The sequence below is a fragment of the Bactrocera dorsalis genome, chromosome 6, assembly GCF_023373825.1.
Source record: "Bactrocera dorsalis isolate Fly_Bdor chromosome 6, ASM2337382v1, whole genome shotgun sequence".
NCBI classification, from domain to species: domain Eukaryota; kingdom Metazoa; phylum Arthropoda; class Insecta; order Diptera; family Tephritidae; genus Bactrocera; species Bactrocera dorsalis.
The window spans coordinates 22,516,229-22,535,680 of NC_064308.1; positions in this window are offsets into that span (position 1 = coordinate 22,516,229).

Here is a 19,452-nt window from a genome sequence, read left to right on the forward strand (position 1 = left end):
ACCTGTATTAACATCTTGACTTTCCAAGCGCTTACCACCAACACCACTATTGACACTAGAAATATTTAGCTGAATTAAATACTGAATGTTGCGATTGAAAATACAAATATCTTTATTGTTTCATCATTACTCTTCAACTAACTTAACGATTATCAAAAATCTGTTAACAACGTTGAGTTCAAACTTAAAAAACTAAGTATTTAAAGTTAGCAGTAAATCTTATTCGAGAGTGAGAGCGAGAAAAGAAAGAGTTTGATCGAATTCGGTAAAAATATAAAAGGTAGACATAAAATTTAAGTTTACTATTATACATTTGAAAATAAAAAAAAGGATTTACATATCAGAGTCCTGCACGAGTAATTAAAAAAGTAACATGTTAGCAAGCGGCGATGCCGATGCGGCGAGTACACGCTACGTAACGGTACTTTGGCATCGAGGGTATCGGCATCGCGGGCATCGCCGATTACTAACATGTTACCAGTGGTCGGCATTTCTTAGAACAATTGTGGAAACTAACTTCACACGTACGCTTACGCTCTATCGCAGAGCCGCTCAAAATTTTTCATGCCTATACTCGGAGTATAGGCAAGCAAATGCAGTCGAAGCAAGTACGCTATGACGCTAATTCTGCCAGCGTCAAAAATACACTCGAAATACAGGAATTCAGTTTCGAATAAGCATATAGAGGACTTAATGAGAATCAAAACTTACGATCTTGAAGTCGATATGGAAAAAATCATGGAAAGTTAAAAAAATTAACTTAAAATTATTGTTGTTCTTAATTGCTTTTTTAATCAAAAACCATAATTTTTTATTTTTTTCTAAATTTTTAATAACAAAATAACCAAATAGCACGATTTCACTCAGTGTACTAAGCAAGCGCGCGCACACAATCATACGCTAGCAGATATCAAATGTGTGATTGTATGCGTTGGTAAATAAATTGCCATTATTTTGAGCGGCTCTGCTCTATCGTTCAGTCGTTGTCGAGCCAGCAACGAATTAACATCATGTAAGACTATAGCGTTTCATTTGCCATTGACGATACCAGATAGTAATCGTACGATGCCACGATGCCGCGATGCCGATGCGCAATGTTACCTTCGCATCGTGGTAATCGTCAGAAGTGTTACTTAGTAACGTAATCGTACGATGCCTACCTTAATCGTGCAGGCCTCTGTTACATATATATCATTTTACAGAATTTAATTTATCATTTTAATTACATTGTAAATTATGGATACCTACTTATATTTGTTATTTCTAAATTTCTAAATCATATACCTATAAAAAATATGGTATACATACATAGTTTTCTATTTATAAACATTTTTTTTTTTATGTTTCAATTTAGTTTATAGGCTTAAATGGCCTTCTAAACTGTGCAGTATCTACTTTATTGGGATTGCTGTAGTGGTATCTGTGAAACCTTTTAGCAGTGTTTTGTTTGCCTGCAGCAGGATTTTTAATATATAGATTTTGATTTCGTAAATTAAGCGTTACATTTTCTCTTTTAATGTTTTCTCTGTCAATGGCTTTCTTTTTATTTGTTTCAGATCTCTCTTTAACCTCATTTAAATCTATGTTTATTTTATTTATAAAATCTATTGGCTTAAGTTTAGTTGTACTATGAATTGTGTTGTTATAAAAGTTTATTACTTTTAGTACCAATTCCTCAGAGTCATTAATCTTTTCAGCGTATTTTAGTATTCTTATGTGTTCTAAAAGAGTCGGATGCATTCTTTCCGCATCCGAATTCCCGGTGTGAGAGTTCGGTGTTGTAAAATGGGTTTCTATTAGTGATGAGCGATATTTCACTACCGGTGATTTTTTCACTGTGATTGAAAAATCGCAAATCGCAACTGCGATCACTTTTTATAAATAGCAGTTCGCTTCTATGAACCTGCGATTGCGATCGCAGTTCGAAACTGTGATCGCAGTTCGAACCTGTGAATTGCGATCGCAATGCGAAACTGTGATCGCAGTTCGAACTTGTGAATTGCGATCGCAGTTCGAAACTGTGATCGCAGTTCGAACCTTTGAATTGCGATCGCAGCTCGAAACTGTGATCGCAGTTCGAACCTGTGAATTACGATCACAATAGCAAATAGCAGAAAAGTAACAACTTTCTTCAGGGTATTGTATATATCGTATATGCTATTTTTCGTCATAGCGGTTTGAAGTTTTGAGTGTAACGTTCTTATAATTTTTAATAATGGCAGGAAATGTATCAAGGAAAAGAAGTGAAGTGTGATGTTTGAAGTGGTAGATGAAATATAATCAAAATGGAATATTTTAATTTGTTTTAATAAAATTTTTAATTTTACTTATTGTTAAAACCAAATTTGAAAGTTTTTTGTGATGAAAACAAGAATTGTAACTAATTAATTTCAGAAAAAATGATGGAATAAAAAAATTACGGGATTTTAATATTTTCCCAAAGATTAGGAAACTCGCGTTAATTATTTGGTCTTGAAAATATTAAAAGCGGGTATTCTAAACAAACAAATTATCAACCACACTAATGGTAATTCCTTATAAAAAATGTGTGAAACCATCATACCAACATACAAATGAACTATGCAATACGCTCTAAGTGTCAGGTAACCGAACCACTCCAACATTTGCGAAAATGATTTAAAAATAGCAATTACTGAAATCACATATGTATATCGAAAAGTCACAGTATCGCTCATCTCTAGTTTCTATATTATTTTCTTGACAGAATAATTTTATAAGCGCATTATTAAATTCATTATCCATAACAATTTTATCAGGTTTTCCTAAGAACGCGATTCGCTCTTCAATTTTAATTTTTACTGTTACCATATTTTTATCGTTTAATTTATGTGCTGTCCCTAACTTAGTGAATTTATCGATTGTTGTTAAAAATGAAGTTTTTTGTATTTGAAAAATGTCTATATGTATTATTTGATTAGGTTTTTCTGGTGTTATAAATAGTATGTTGAAATTTTTTATTTATGGGTTTTCTATCGTATTTATTTTCATTGCAAACTCTACAGTTATTACAGTATCTATTTATTAGTTTAATTAATTTCGGATTAAAATAATTATATTTTAGTTCATTGTAGTTTTCATGAATTCCTCTGTGGTTACCTTTCGTGTGAATATCATCAATGATACTCAACAAAGATTCCTCGGATGCAACATCACATGCAATTTTAGTACATTTTATAAAGTTTATTTTATTATTGTTAGAAAATAATTGTGTTAGTTTATTTTGAATTATATTGTATTTATTATCTTCGAGTTCCGAGTATATACCAACTTTTCGATTTTTTAACTCTCGTCTGAACAAATCATTCAAATAATGTGTATTATTTAAATCATTGGGGAATGTTTAGTTTAGTATCTCATTTTGAAGAGGTTTTGTGCAAAGGGGGAGGGGGCGGGGGGCTTGCTACCCCCCTCATTTGAAAGGTAATGAATGGAACTTTTGAATAATACCACCCTTCCCCCCTAGGACCCCGTGGGACTCTAGGGCAGCCTCCTGAAAATGGCGTAAAATCGTAGTTTTTCCATACAATTTTCACTAATTATTATAAAATTTGTGTATTTTTACATAGAGTGACTCTATGTTTATTATTTTTATTATTTCAATGAATTAAAGTGGAAATCCACTTTATTTAAGTAATAAAAACACTGAAAATTAAAAATTGTATATGCATCGGTAATAATGCATACAAGTAGTTGAAGTACCGAGATAACCCAACCAACCATTTATACAAGACCCCCTAAATAATAAAATTGGGTTTTCATCGCGCGATCTTTTTTTTTCAAATTTTGAATATATTTTCAGCATAATATACTACATTGAAACAAGCGCCGCAGGCGAAAATTTGGAATAAAAAATCGCGCGATTTTCGTTATATTTTCAGTATAATATATTACATTGAAACAACCGCCGCAGTATATAAGGCCTACCATTTTGATTCGTTGGGTTATTACTATCTTCCTTTTGTGCTTATTTTCTTCGTCGTTTGACAGTTCATATTCAGTAATTTTGCTTTCATTTCAAGGAACAATATAACACGTAATTGAAAGCTGTTTTATTTATTAAATTGTACATAAAATTGCAACTTAAAATCCATTATTTATCATTAATTCAATTAAATATTTTTCAAAGAATGTGTGTGTGTTAAATTGGTTAAATTTTTTGCAAGCAGTGCAACAAAAACTTCAAAAGAAGAGAGCCATTGTTTGAGCAAATGTGAAAATGTGCATTTTTTGCGTACTTATGTCTAAAAAACAAATTAACATTTAACAATAAATTTACATTTAAACAAAAGTTTAATTCATTGGTTATCCGTGCTATATAAATTTAAAAAAATCCGTGCACGCATTTAAGAGGAATAAGCAGTGAAAATGAGATACTAAACTAAACCCAACCCAAATCATTTTCAGACACGCATAATATTTTAAATTTTTTGAAAAGTGTTTCTATTTCCTTATGTTTATTTTTTTACTAATCTAATTTGCGTTCTGTATTTGTTGACGATTTTATTTATCATGAAAAATTTATTATTTAAACTTTCCTCCACACTATGAACTTCAGCTAAAGGCGGTTGAGTCAGCTGCACTCTGCTCAAAAAGTCCGCCACGTTATTCTCCTTGCCTTTTATGTATTCGATATCAAAGTAAAACCCGTCTAGTAAAATTTTCCACCTGATGATTCGCGAATTTGGGTCCTTAAGCGAATAAAGCCATTTCAGGGGCTGGTGATCAGTTTGGACTAGGAACTTTCGACCGTAAAGGTATGGACGATAATATATTTAACTGACCACACAATGGCTAACAGCTTCTTCTCTAACGTTGAGTAATTTTGTTCGTGCTCATTCAGAGTCCTACTGGCATAACTTATCGGTTTTCCTTCTTGGCTTAATACCGCGCCAATGGCTACGTTACTAGCATCAGTAGTTAATACGAACTTTTTATTAAAATCGGAATAGCGTAATAATGGCGGATTTACTAAAATATTCTTTAACTTTTCGAAAGACTCAATGTATGATTTGTCGTTAACATCAGTTTTACTGTTTTTCTTCAAATATTTAATTTTAGGATTAGCTACTAAAGAATAGTTTTTAATGAATTTGCGGTAGTATCCGGTTAGGCCCAGAAAAGATTTAATATCTTTAACTGTGTTTGGTAGTTCCAAATTTTTTATAATACTTATTTTTTCGGGGTTTGGTTTTATTCCCGCATTTGTTAAAATATGACCAAGGAAACTTGTTTCTTTAGATAAAAATTTACACTCATCAATTTGTACTTTTAGGTTAAATTCATTTAGTTTATTAAATATTTTTTGTAAGCTTTCTAAATGTTCGGTTAAAGATGTCGAAAATACTAATATGTCGTCCATAATACAGATTTTATTAATATAATCCGACAAAATGTAGTTCAGCATTCGCTGGAATGTGGCAGGTGCATTCTTGAGACCGAATGGCATTCGAATGAACTCGAAATGCCCCATAAGAGTCGAAAAGGTAGTTTTTTCAATATTGCTATCATCCATTAATACCTGATGAAAGCCCTTCGCCAAGTCCAATGAAGAAAAATACTGCGCCTTACCTAACTTATCAAATAGGGACTCTATGTTCGGTATGGGAAATGTGTCGTCTACCGTAATCTCATTTAATCTCCTAAAATCTATTACTAATCGCCATTTTTTTTCATTTGAATTATCTGATTTTTTTTTTACTATCAACAATGGGGAATTGTAAGGGGATTTACTAGGGCAAATTATATTTTCTTTCAACATTTCATTTATTTGCTTTTCTATTTCATTCTCTAGGATCTGTGGATGTCGGTAATTTTTGCAATAAATTATTTTATGAGAATTAGTTATGATTTTATGTTTTACACAAGTGGATGTTAAGTTTTGCCCTTTAATGTAAAATGTCTTTTTATTTTTATGTAGAAAATTTTCTAATAATTTATTTTCTTCGTTATTTAAAGTTGTTGGTATTAGCTCTTTAAATTTACCCAGCTCAAACTTTCCTAAATAGTTTATTTCCTCATAGGTTATATTAATGTTATTATTATTTAAATTTATTTTATTGTTATTAATTATAAGATTATTATTCTGAAAGTCTATTATTGCACCGAAAGGTCATAAAATATTTATTCTCATTATGCAATCAAACTTTTTATCGATAAAATTCACTAACTTAACAGACATAGTACTATTTTTTCTTTAAATTCACTTGGCACATCAACAATGACTTCTTCTTTTATTATATTATCACCAACTCTAGGGTATGCAACAAAATTGGTTTTATTATTTTTTTTGATTTTCCTAGTTTTGAAAAGAATGTGTAATCCCTTAGGGTTGTAGGTTGGTTAGTGTAATTATGGGTAATGATAATTTCGAGGCTAAACAGGAAAATTTTCTGTATAATTTATAGCATCTATTTCCATTGACTCCAAATTATTATTTCGGCTGTTATTGTTAGACTGCTGAGATTTGGTTGGAAGTGACTAGTATTGCGGAAATTATAATTATTACTTTGTGGGTATGGATTAAAATTTTAGTTATGAAAATTTCCGAAATTTGTATTGAAACTATTAGGGTAAATATTATTTTGGCTTTGAAAATTCGAACAATTTGCTCTGGGATTATTAAAGTTATTATATTGGCTACCCAAATTAGTCAAGTTGTTAGAATTTTGATACCGCTGAACATTCATACCATTTGAATAGTTACGTCTATTTCGAGTGTTATGGGAATTATTTTTGCTGCTTGAATAATTATTATTATTTTGCAAATTATTATATGGAAAGCTATTTGCATGTTTATAATTTACTAATTGGATATCTTTCAATAAATTATTTTGTAAATAAAACGTATGAGCTGTATTTATCGAGCATATATTATTTTGCAGTAAAAGAGATTTAATATGTACTGGTAAATAATTGGCATAAACATCAAAAATTAATTTTTCGTTATTTAAGGGAGTATACATTTTGTTAGGTTCTAAAGAGTATTTCGTGTTTATTTGGCTTAATATCATTCTTAACTTACAATGTAACTCTTCAATGTTTATGGCTTCGATATTAAGAGCATCTATTCTTAAATTAAAAAACGTTCTCTTTATTCCAAATTCTTCTTTAAGTTTACTCACAATATCATCCCAGGTAGGATTAACGAATGTCTCAACTGCTCTTAATGCGTTTCCCTGTAAACGGTACAAAGTACCTATGTAAGTGCTCAATTGGAGTCAATTGGAGAACGGTTGAGACGTCTCACTACTCCCAGTAAACCTCGGTAGGCTCCTCGCTTCTCGTAAACATTCAGCTAGTGTCAACGCCATTGTTTTGTTTTTGTCAAAAAGGTTCTGTTTCCGCTACAGTTTGTGCAAACTGCTCTTGTGTTGTTGTTGTTGTAGATTCTCTCGCTTTGCTGATGTTGAAAAATTTACAATGCAAACGATGATTATGTATATATATTTTTTTTGTTGTCTCTCAAGATGAAATGATTCTTTTCTGCATATTAAATATGGTATTGCTCTATTCCCCTTTTTTCAAGTTCAAATGAATGTGAAAATATGAATTTTGTGTTTTCAAGGTCAGATGAAAGTCACTTATTTTCGTTAGAACATATCGCTCATTTGCTGCAAGACCGGCATAAAACAAAAAACGTGATTTTTGAGTTAATGCTGCAGAATTGTTCGTTATATCATACTTCATGTTGAGTGAAAAATTCATATGAATACCTTTTATATCCTCCGCTTGAGAAGAGGTGTAAGGTTGGAGTCACCGTGTAAGGTTATAGTCAGTTGAAAACTTTAAACGCGTTTTCTGCAGAATCGATTTTTTTGACTTATGCCGGTCTTGCAGCAAATGAGCGATATGTGGTTTTGTTGTTGTAATGTATTGTTCTGGTTGCATCGACTTTACAATTTTTATTTCTTTTATATGCAGACTACGTTTTTAATTCGAACACTATTTTTTTAGGAGCTTTTCTTGTTTTTCGATAAATGTTTATTCCACAATATATATGTGTGGTCAAATTTAAGAACAAACACAAACCACAAACACAAAGTACTTATTTTAGTAGCATTAAGTTTTGAAGTGTACTTTTCATTTATTTATTTAATTAAATCACAAAAAGTTATTAATTTGCTTTGCACACAAAATGTTCGGTTCGGATACGAAAATTTGAATTAAATACTGAATGCTGCGGTTGAAAATACAAATATACGAATCTTTATTGTTTGATCATTACTCTTCAACTAACTTAACGATTATCAAAAATCTGTTAACGACGTTGAGTTCAAACTTAAAAAACTAAGTATTTAAAATTAGCAGTAAATCTTATTCGAGAGTGAGAGCGAGAAAAGAAAGAGTTTGACATATTTATATGTAACTCACTTAGGTTGCCTTGACTTAAGTATGGTTTGGTTATGCATGTAAGAAACATACGATGGTTCTAATAATTTTATTTAAGTATATAAATATGCTTTTGTAGAACATTTGCTTTCGCAAACATATAGACAAATGTGCAAACGACAAATGTATGTATGATTGTTTCGCATTTTGCTTCTACGCCGGTGAAATTTCTATACAAAAATCTGCTGAAATGTGTGAGAAAATAAAATGGACAACTAGGGCAAATAATTTTTAAAAAATTTATTGATAATTAAATATAAAAGAAAATACATGTAAATTTACTTAAATTTATTGAAATTTCATTTCGCATTTTTCGGCACTTTCAAATTAATTAATATATGTAAGTAAAATTTACGACTTAACCCGCACACGTCTTATTCACGCAAAATTTCCAACTTTATGAAAATTGGCGCAATTATTGACACTTGTCTTAATATACAAAATTGGGCCAAAACGAAACAATAAAATACATAATTACTTTTGCATGTCAATATGGAAATGCCGACGGAAAAACGCAAAGGCATATATTGCACATACATACAAGCAAAAATTGAAGATGAGAAATTGAAATGCCGACGGCAAAACGAAATTGCTTACATTCGTACATTGCGTATGAATCATGAAAATATCATAATGTTTAGGTAAATCTTTTATATATTTAAAATGAGTTATTATAAAATAAGATCAAATTAACATTAAATAATTTGAAAAATAATAAATCAAAAATAAAAAAAGTTCTACATACAAATCATTTTATAAATACATATGTATATTTCTGTCTCTTTATATTCTCGGTTAGAATATGTGAGAGAATTTTAAAATATGTTAAAATTGCGAAGCGAATTCCGACCTACAATGTTAACAAATGCGGAGAATTCCCTAATTTGAATCTATCAAATGTTCGCAGTAGACCCTGCACCTTCTCTATACTTTTAAGTTCTGTGGTCAGTCTTCATTTACTTTCTTTGCAAATCGACTCGCGATGACGAGGTGACTATTCACATGTGTACGCATATGTATGTATTAGGGTGTGTGAAATCAGAATCAGGCTCACAACTTTCGAAAATGTGTAAAAACAAAAATTCACTCAAAAGATGAGCTCCTAATATTAATATTAAGAGGTGCCTATTTCAAATTTTCTGTTTTCCATATAAATTGCTTAAAAAAAAATCATTTTTTTTTTGTGGTGGTTATTGTTCGGAGGTTTTATATGTGCCCCGATGGCTGCCAGTAGGGATGGTAAACTCGATTCCGATCCTACTCGAAAATCGAGTTTTCTCGTAAAATAATCGTTTTTTCGAATGTCAAGAACCGATTCTTAATCGACTTCGACTACTGGAGATCGATTCCGAAAAATCGATTATGCTTGTTTTCGAACTATTGGTTATGTTAATGTTATGTTGTTATCCAATGATCGCTCTCACGGCAATTGGTTCGCACTTGCTTTACAATTACTGGGATGTAAAGTAGTAGCTGTTAACTACAGTGATCGCTCTCACAGCGTTCGGTGCTCACTTGCCTAACAGCTTTCGGTAATGCTGTTACGTGGGTGACCAGCAGTTATTACTGCTTAACTCCTCCCCTTCTAAATGAGGGACGTCCACGATCCTCACCAATAATGCCTAAATTAATTTCAGGCATTTGATAGGTTATCACAACGATATCATTGCATAAACTTCTGACCAATTACAGTCATTCTACTTTGGCATTAGTTCCGCAGACCCATACATATATTGGAACAGGAATGAGTTACAAGTTAATGACTGAGATAGAGAGAAAGACGATTGTGCTGGTATTTGTGAGCAAGTTGCAATTACATGGTTGCCAAGTAGGTTTTTCATAAATCTACTAACTATCAGTATAACTTAACATAAATTTTCATTTCATTATAGTTAACAAAAATTTCAAAGTACAAAGTTTTACATAGTGGAAATGAATATTCGTGAGATGCTCAGTTACCTAGTAACCATAAAATTCGATGTAGCAAAATTTAATTTTTTGTAAAAAGCCTAGGTTTCTGTTATTGGAATATCAAAGAAGAAGTGAGGCCAGACTAGTATTTACTTTAAATTGTCTTTATGGACCACCCTCCCCTTAATTAAAACTGTACTCCCTAGGTCTTTTTCAATTGTATGTTCCTCATACCGTGGTGTTAACTTATTATCTAGTCTAGTATTTCTTTTTACCATAACTTTATATCCTTCTTTAAAAACACGCTCGGTTCTGTTTTTGTTGCGACTTGTGAGCTCTTTTTGTTGCGCACATCTAATACGTTCAGGTACTTCATTATTCGGTTCATCAATGCTGGATCTAATACATCTACTGGCCTCATTTTAGTAACAGAATGTATTGTTTTGTTATATTCAATGGTTGACAGCAAGATTAGATCCATCGTATCATCTTTCCAACTTCAGGCATTTAGCAATTTCAATTAAAGTGCTGTGAAACCTTTTTACCTGACCATTGGAGCAGCTATGCAAAGGTGGAGCATTGATGATATTAATACCAAAATTATTGGAAAGAAGTTGTCTGACAGTGTTTGAATTCAACGATTTTTCGTCACAATAATTAATTTTTGCTTTTGGAAAGATGTTCAAAATTTGTATTAATTGGGGCTTTATGTCCAAAATTGTTCTCGACGCTATGGTCTGAACGATTGCGAATTTTGAAAACTTGTCTACACAAGTCAAGAAATACTTTAAGTCGGTAGAAAAAATGTCAATATGCAGGATCTCTCCTGACTATAGTGGAATGGGTATTTCTGCTATTTTATATTTCCGATGCTGCCTATTGTACTTTTATTTAGAGCAGATCCTACAGTTTAAAACAACCTCTTTGGCTTTCTTTTCCATCTTTGGGAAAAAGTAGTCACTCAAGATTTTCTTAACATTTTCCTGTGCTGCACGGTGTGCACGATTATGCTCCGCAGCTATTATTTCCAACTGATCATTCAGGTCAAAAATGTCCGTTACATATGTTTTAGTGTATCTAAATTTTGTACTTGGAAACATTTGCACCAAGTCATGCTGAATGTGGGCTAGTATGGATAAATTACAATGAATTGATTAACTACATTAGTATTCACAATATCCCGGATAGTTCCTAAGAGCGTGCTTCTGTCACAAAACTGTATGCAGTGTCTAGTTTTATTCCAAAAAATAATGAAAGTTCGTTTTGATGGAAACTCACTTTCTTCAATAACTACCTCTATGATGTACGTTAACGATCTTTCGCTGTGAATCGTGGCTGAATCTGAGTTCATATTTTCGTTTATCATATTAACTTGCTGTCGCGTCTTTGCATTTGGATTTCTGTCAGACACCGCAAACGTTAGCGGTTGATGGTCAGTAAAAATATTCAATTGGCGTACACCATAAAGATAGTTACGAAGATTTTTTAATGCCCAGACTATGGCCAAAAGTTCCCTTTCATTAGTGGCAAAGTGAAGTTCATTGTCTTTTAGGGTTCTGGAAGTCATATTTATTGGTCTGCCTTCCTGAGAAAGAACGGTACCCAGGCCACGGTTGGACGCATCCGTAGTTAAATCAAATGCGTTTTTAAAATCGGGGTAAGCGAGCATTACGTCTTCCAATACTAAAATGTGTTTAAGTTTCTCAAATGCCTGCAGTTGCTTTGAATTTAAAAGCATTTTCACTCTTTTGGATCTGTAATCGCTAACTTTTCCATTTTTCCCCTTCAAAATATTAGTCAATGGTTTGGCTATACTGGCAAAGTCTTTCACGAAGCATCTATAGTAGCTTGCTAATCCTAGAAAGGAAAGGAAGGTTTCGGGGTTGAGAAGTTTAGTATTATGCTAACTTTATCTGAGCACGTCTTAATTCCATCCCGTGATACAATAAATCCGAGATTTGGACTTGTCGACTGACACCCTCATGTTAGCGTCAGATAGACTCTTCAAGACCCAGTCTACATATGACTTTAATGTGTTGTTCTTTAGATTCGGAATAAATAATAATGTTATCTACATAAACAAAGCAGCTTTTTCTTATCTTTTCCCTTAAGATGTCGTCTATGGCTCTTTGAAAAATACTCGAAGCGCATTTTAATCCGAAAGGTAGCCTACAAAATTCATACTTTCCGTTGCTAACGGAAAAGTCTGTTTTTGCCCAGTCTCGCTCAGCGAGCTCGATCTGGTGAAATCCCGACTTCAAATCAAGGGTTGTGAAGTATTGTGCATGTCCCATATTTGATAAAATCGAAATGACATTTGGTATTGGGTATTTGTCGTCAATGGTATTTTCGTTCAGTTTGCGAAAATCTACCACCAGACGCTTTTTTTATTGCCAAACTCATCAATGCTCTTCTTGTCCACGACCCAAATGGGGTTATTGTAGGGAGACGTAGATCGTCTTATAATACCATTTCGTAAAAGCTCTTTTATTTCATTGTTAACAGAGGTAACTACCCCCATTGGATATGGATACATCTTAGAATAAATCGGTTCTTCATGTTTTGTACGAATCCTAGCAACTACATTTGTGTTATAGGGCAGTGATTCGTTCGGATCGGCGAAAGCCTGTGATCTTTTTTTAATCATATTTGAAAAATCCTCCCTTATTGCAAGAGGTACACTTTCCTGTTGAAGATTCAAAGCATTAATGTTGTCAATTTTTATAAAATATAATTTTTCAATTCCAAAATCATGAACTATTTCACCTTTTTGAAGGTCCACGATTGCATTGACTTGCGTTAGCAGGTCAAGCCCAATTATCGCGTCAAAGCTTATTAAATTTGGTAATATTAGAAAATATGAATTTATGCCAAACAAATAAATTTTACATTTTTGCCCTACTTTGCTCCCGCCGTGAACTGATTTAACTACGAACGGTCTCGTTAAAGGCACAAAGCTCCTGTGTCCATTAACATTTTTATCTCTTTGCCCTCAACTCCTATTGTTCGTTTGACCCAAGGGAGCCGGGCACCCTTTCTAAAAATTAATTTTTTCGATATCTTCGATTTCCCGTTCTACAATACTACCGTACGTAGTTTTTGTTTGCTACATCCTCCGATGTATCTGATATGTGGTGGATTCTCTGGACTTTTGGACCAGTACTTCCGTCTGATAAAGGAGGTCGCTTAATTTGCTGACCTTGATTGCCTGTATTAAAAGGGATTTGCCGATTATTAGAGACGTGTACATTTTGGAACTTATTTTGCTGTAAAACATTTCTTGTGGGATTGTTGTGCTCGAACTTCGTTGAGCGGGGGAAACCAGATGTGGATGGATCTATGTCCATTGGTTCGGTGCCGTGATTTCTATTATTACTCGAAAGATTGCGCTTTTCTTGTTTATTTTGGAAGTAGGGGTTTTTATGACCACTACGTGATTCTATTTCGTTGCTCTTGGTCTCATCTATTCTCTTAACTGAAGAGTGACCTCGGTCCTTGTCCTCAAGACGTTTACTTCCTAGGCAAGTGCCAAATCTGTTGGACGGGTGGAAAATAGTATATCGCAAAAGGGCTTGCTAAGGCCAGAGACAAAAACATGTAATGCATCTATCCTATATTTATCATTTATTGAGTTAGCTATGTGACTTTCATATGTTATAATAGTTTTATTGGTAAGCAACGTAAGCTTTCTTTCGACTTCGTCGTAGAAACTCAACACTGTCAGGTTTCCTTGCCTTAAGATACTTAGCTCCTGTTCAATTAAATATATTGCTCGCTTATCAGCGTACTTGAAATCTAATCTTGCCAATATAGCCTTAAAGTTAAGAACAGTGTTGAAAGACGCTAAAATAGCATCTGCAGCGCCTCTAATTTTGTTTCTTATAATGGCCACTGCCTGATAATGTTTAGCGCTTCCACCATAGGGTTCATATAATTTATAGGCCGTATGTGCGGCTTGCCTCCATGAGACGTAAGTCTCTTGCCTACCATCGAATTCAGGCAAAGATTTCACTAGGTCAAGAGTTTCCTCGCAACGCACGGTACGTTAGCTGTCGACGTACTTTTTGAGATTTCGTTCAACTTTTTGTCGAATTCTTCTTTTTGTGAGCTTAAGGCGGCTGATACCGCAGCTGTTACTATAGCAGTTAACTCCTCAGTATTCATTTTTGGTTGATCTTTATCTTTTAGAACTAAACCGTCTTATCTCAATCACAAATCAAGTTAGATTTCTAAAAAAATTTCAAAAATACATCGAATTCTAATGATGATCATATTTAAATATATTTATTAAGAAAAAATGCACTGAGCAAGTCACTGACGTAATTTACTATCTCTTAGCCCGTGGTTTAGTTTGCTACATCCATAAAATTTTTTTTAAAGGTGAGACAAAGCCGTACGATATCCCGGCAGGTGTCTCAAAAATTGGTAGAACCCAGTGATTTTTTCAGCAATGGTTAGCTTTTCATGCTTTTGTCCCAAAGCATCCAACTTAAAGCAAAATGAAAAACGTGGTTTAAGCTCCTTGGTGGGCGGGTTCTTTTTTGGTCAGCAGACAGCAATGTTTACGTGTTCGTTTTAGTTTTTCGGAACTTTTCAGCATTTCAAGAAATCCGAAATTTTAATAAAAATTTAGGCTACAAATTTTGCTAGCCCCACGTTGGGCGCCAATTATAATTTCACATTCAATTACTTTTAAATATCAACTTTATTAAATTAAAGCATTTTTACAAAAAAGATCTTAAAATATTATTTTCCTTTAGCAACCAACGTATTCTGCCAAAAGGTCTAATTGCAACGGGCTGCACTACTGCTAATTCTAATTGGAACAAGCTGAACCTCGCTCTCTGTCGCATCTCGCTGTTAGCTGCTCAGTTTGGTCTCACAATTATTCGATTCAACTTGTATTGTAGTCGTTTGCTGCTAAATGCACTGATCACTCTCACATTAGGTCCGCGTAGTCCGCGGCGTATGCAAGAACACATTCAAGACGTTATGACTTACGTACGTGCATACAGCCGACCAGATCTTTTTATCACATTGACGTGTGATCCAAACTGGGATGAAATTAAAAATTTGCTGCTATCGGTCAAACGTCGATACTTCTTCTTCTTCTTTACTGGCATAGACACCGCTTACGCGATTATAGCCGAGTCAACAACAGCGCGCCAGTCGTTTCTTCTCTTCGCTACGTGGCGCCAATTGGATATTCCAAGCGAAGCCAGGTCCTTCTCCACTTGGTCCTTCCAACAGAGTGGAGGTCTTCCTCTTCCTCTGCTTCCCGCGGCGGGTACTGCGTCGAATACTTTCAGAGCTGGAGTGTTTTCATCCAATGTCAATGTCGTCGTATATCTCGTACAGCTCATCGTTCCATCGAAAGCGATATTCGCCGTGGCCAACGCGCAAAGGACCATAAATCTTTCGCAGAACTTTTCTCTCGAAAACTCGCAACGTCGACTCATCAGATGTTGTCATCGTCCAAGCCTCTGCACCATATAGCAGGACGGGAATTATTAGCGACTTATAGAGTTTGGCTTTTGTTCGTCGAGAGAGGACTTTACTTTTCAATTGCCTACTCAGTCCGAAGTAGCACCTGTTGGCAAGAGTAATTCTGCGTTGGATTTCCAGGCTGACATTGTTGGTGGTGTTAATGCTGGTTCCTAAATAGACGAAATTATCTACAACTTCAAAGTAATGACTGTCAACAGTGACGTGGGAGCCAAGTCGCGAGTGCGACGACTGTTTGTTTGATGACAGGAGATATTTCGCCTTGCCCTCGTTCACTACCAGACTCATTTGCGTTGCTTCCTTGTTCAGTCTGGAGAAGGCAGAACTAACGGCGCGGGTGTTGAAACCGATGATATCAATATCATCGGCATACGCCAGCAGTTGTACACTCTTATAAAAGATTGTACCTGCTTGATTAAGTTGTGCAGCTCGAATAATTTTCTCCAGCAGCAGATTGAAAAAGTCGCATGATAGGGAGTCGCCTTGTCTGAAACCTCGTTTGGTATCGAACGGCTCGGAGAGGTTCTTCCCGATCCTGACAGAGCTTTTTGTGTTGCTCAACGTCAGTTTACACAGCCGTATTAGTTTTGCGGGGATACCAAATTCAGACATCGCGGCATAGAGGCAGCTCCTTTTCGTGCTGTCGAAAGCAGCTTTGAAATCAACGAAGAGGTGGTGTGTGTCGATTCTTCCTTCGCCGGACCTTTCCAAGATTTGGCTTCTGCTCGGTTATTGATTTGCCAGGTCTAAATCCACACTGATAAGGTCCAATCAGTTTGTTGACGGTGGGCTTTAATCTTTCACACAATATGCTCGATAGAACCTTATATGCGATATTGAGGAGGCTATCCCACGGCAGTTGGCGCAGATTGTGGGGTCTCCGTTTTTATGAATTGGGCATGGCACACTTAAATTCCAATGGTTGGGCATGCTTTCGTCCGACTATATTTTACAAAGAGGCTGATGAATGCTCCTCATCAGTTTTTCGCCGCCGTGTTTGAATATCTCGGCCGGCAATCAATCGCCCCCTGCCGCTTTATTGTTCTTCAGGCAGGCAATTGCTATTCGAACTTTTTCATGATCGGGTAATGGAACGTCTGCTCCATTGTCATCGACTGGGGAATCGGGTTCGCCCTCTCCTGGCGGTGTGCGTTCACTGCCATTCAGCAGGCTGGAGAAGTGTTCCCTCCATAATTTAAGTATGCTCTGGGCATCGGTGGCTAGATCACCTTGGGGGTTCTACAAGAGTATGCTCCGGTCTTAAGACCTTCTGTAAGTCGCCGCATCTTTTCGTAGAATTTTCGAGCATTACCCCTGTCGGCCAGCTTATCAAGCTCTTCGTACTCACGCATTTCGGCCTCTTTCTTTTTCTTTCTGCAAATGCGTCTCGCTTCCCTTTTCAACTCTCGGTATCTAGACCATCCCGCACCTGTTACCCTTGCTGAAGTGTGGCCAGCTGTTTCATATACATTCAGTCTCCATAGGGAGGAATTATATGTGGCTATCCCAATCTTTTTTATATTTGTTTATACATTTTCTTCAAAAGTTCGATTGAATTGTTCTACAGTGTCATCGGATTGCGGATGTAATGTTGTTGTAAGAGTTTTCCAGATACCCAGTTTCTGGCTCAACTCGTGAATTAGAACTGATTCCATATTCCAATATGACTTTCTGACTGGGCTCTAAGCAGCTGTTCTTATCTTGTTGGACGATTGCTCATCTTCCCTTCATCTTCTTGCTGACAATTAAGTAGTTCCTCGGGATCTCAGTCTGATGTTATTCTCATTAATCGGACATCTATAATGTCCTCTTTGTCTTGCGCTGCGTTTTGAGTATATCAATCTACCGTACCAACTGTCCTTCTGGGTTCCTGAATCATAGATTCCATTTTAGTATTGCATGATATGTCCCAACACGAGCATTTCGTCAACGCCAGCAGTTTCCTCCGAGTTACATAATAATTTCTCTCTCTCCTTACTGTCTGGCTGTAATATGTAACCACTATCTCATACCCATCAATGACTTGTCTCAGAACGCCTCCTACTGCATTCCCACTAACAACGCTGATCCTTAGATTACGTATGCTAACATTGGTGCAATACTTAATCAATTCTTTAGATCATAATTTCATTTAAAAACTCTGCTCTCTGCTTCGTGAGTTCATAGACGTTACTGTCTACGAGGGCAAAATTTGGAACGAAGCGTTGAGAATAAGTACACAGTGCAAGAAAACTCCTCAATTCATGTAAATTTTTATGAATGGGGCAATCTTTTACTGCCTCCATCTTTTCATTAGACATGCAAATATCCTCCGTTGATTTTTTATGTCCTTAGTGGCTTTCTTCCTTTTTGATAAGAGAATACTTCCTTCTTCCGAGCTTTGAAGATAGTTATCAAAGCTTTTACCCAGCACGGTGACATTGAATGTAGCAGAACCCTTGAATAATCCAAGGGACATTACGTTTAATTGCCATAGACCATTTCCCACGCTAAAAGCCGCCTTAAGTCATTGACTCCTTCATTTACCTCCACTTGCCGATTTTGTACTGATAACAGTCCAGCATGTTATTGATTCTGGGTAGTGAATACCATTCCATTGTTATATCATTCAACCTTCGATAGTTTACTTGAGCAATAGAACTCCATATATCCTTAAGAGCGTTTTTTAAGGTTTCTTTGCCAGATATGTGGTAATCTTTTAATTTCGTTTTTATGTAAGCCCACAAATGCTCAGTCGGATTTAAATTTGGGCTCTGGGGAGGATGAGGTAACACTTTTTTGGTGTTATAAAGCAACCATTCCCTTACCATGACAGCTGAGTGCTTTGGGTCATTGTCTTGCATAAATACAAATCCATCCTCTAAGCCCATTTTTTGAGCGGATTGTGGCAAATTATTTTTTAGAACATTTAAATAATCCATTTTATTCATTGTACCCTCAATGAAAACAAGATTACCTACGACATTAGCACTCATACAGCCCCAAATCATAATATTTTCCCCACCGTGCTTAACCGTATGTGTAATGTTACGAGGATTTAGTGCCTGTCCCTCCTTTCTCCATACAGATTTGCGTCCATCACTTCCAAATATATTGAATTTAGATTCATCCGTGAAAATTACATTTTCCCAAAACGAATTATCCTTGTGTAAGTACTCGTTTGCGTACACTAAGCGTTTTTTAATATTTGCTTTAGAGAGGAGAGGCTTCTTCCGAACTGCATACGCCTTCAAATCCTGGGAATGGAGGAAGTTTCTTACTGTCTGTGGAGTGACGTCAACTATTTCTGCATTTTTCAGATCATTTGCGATTTTGATGCCGGAAATTTTTGGGTATTTTTTTACATAATTTAAAACTTTCCGTTAAATTTGAGGTGTATTCAGTTTTTTAGACGACCATCTCCACTAGGTCTTTCCACAGATCCATTCTTTTGGAATGTTTTGACAACATAATGCACAGTAGTATGCGGTTTATTCACTATTTTTCCGATTTCACACATTTTCTCTTTCCACAGTTTTATAATCGTTTCCTTTAAATCTTTTGGTATTTGTTTTTCTGCCGTATCTTTTACTATTATTCGAACGCAAAAACAGAATGAATTGTCGCAATTTATAGATTTACTACTTA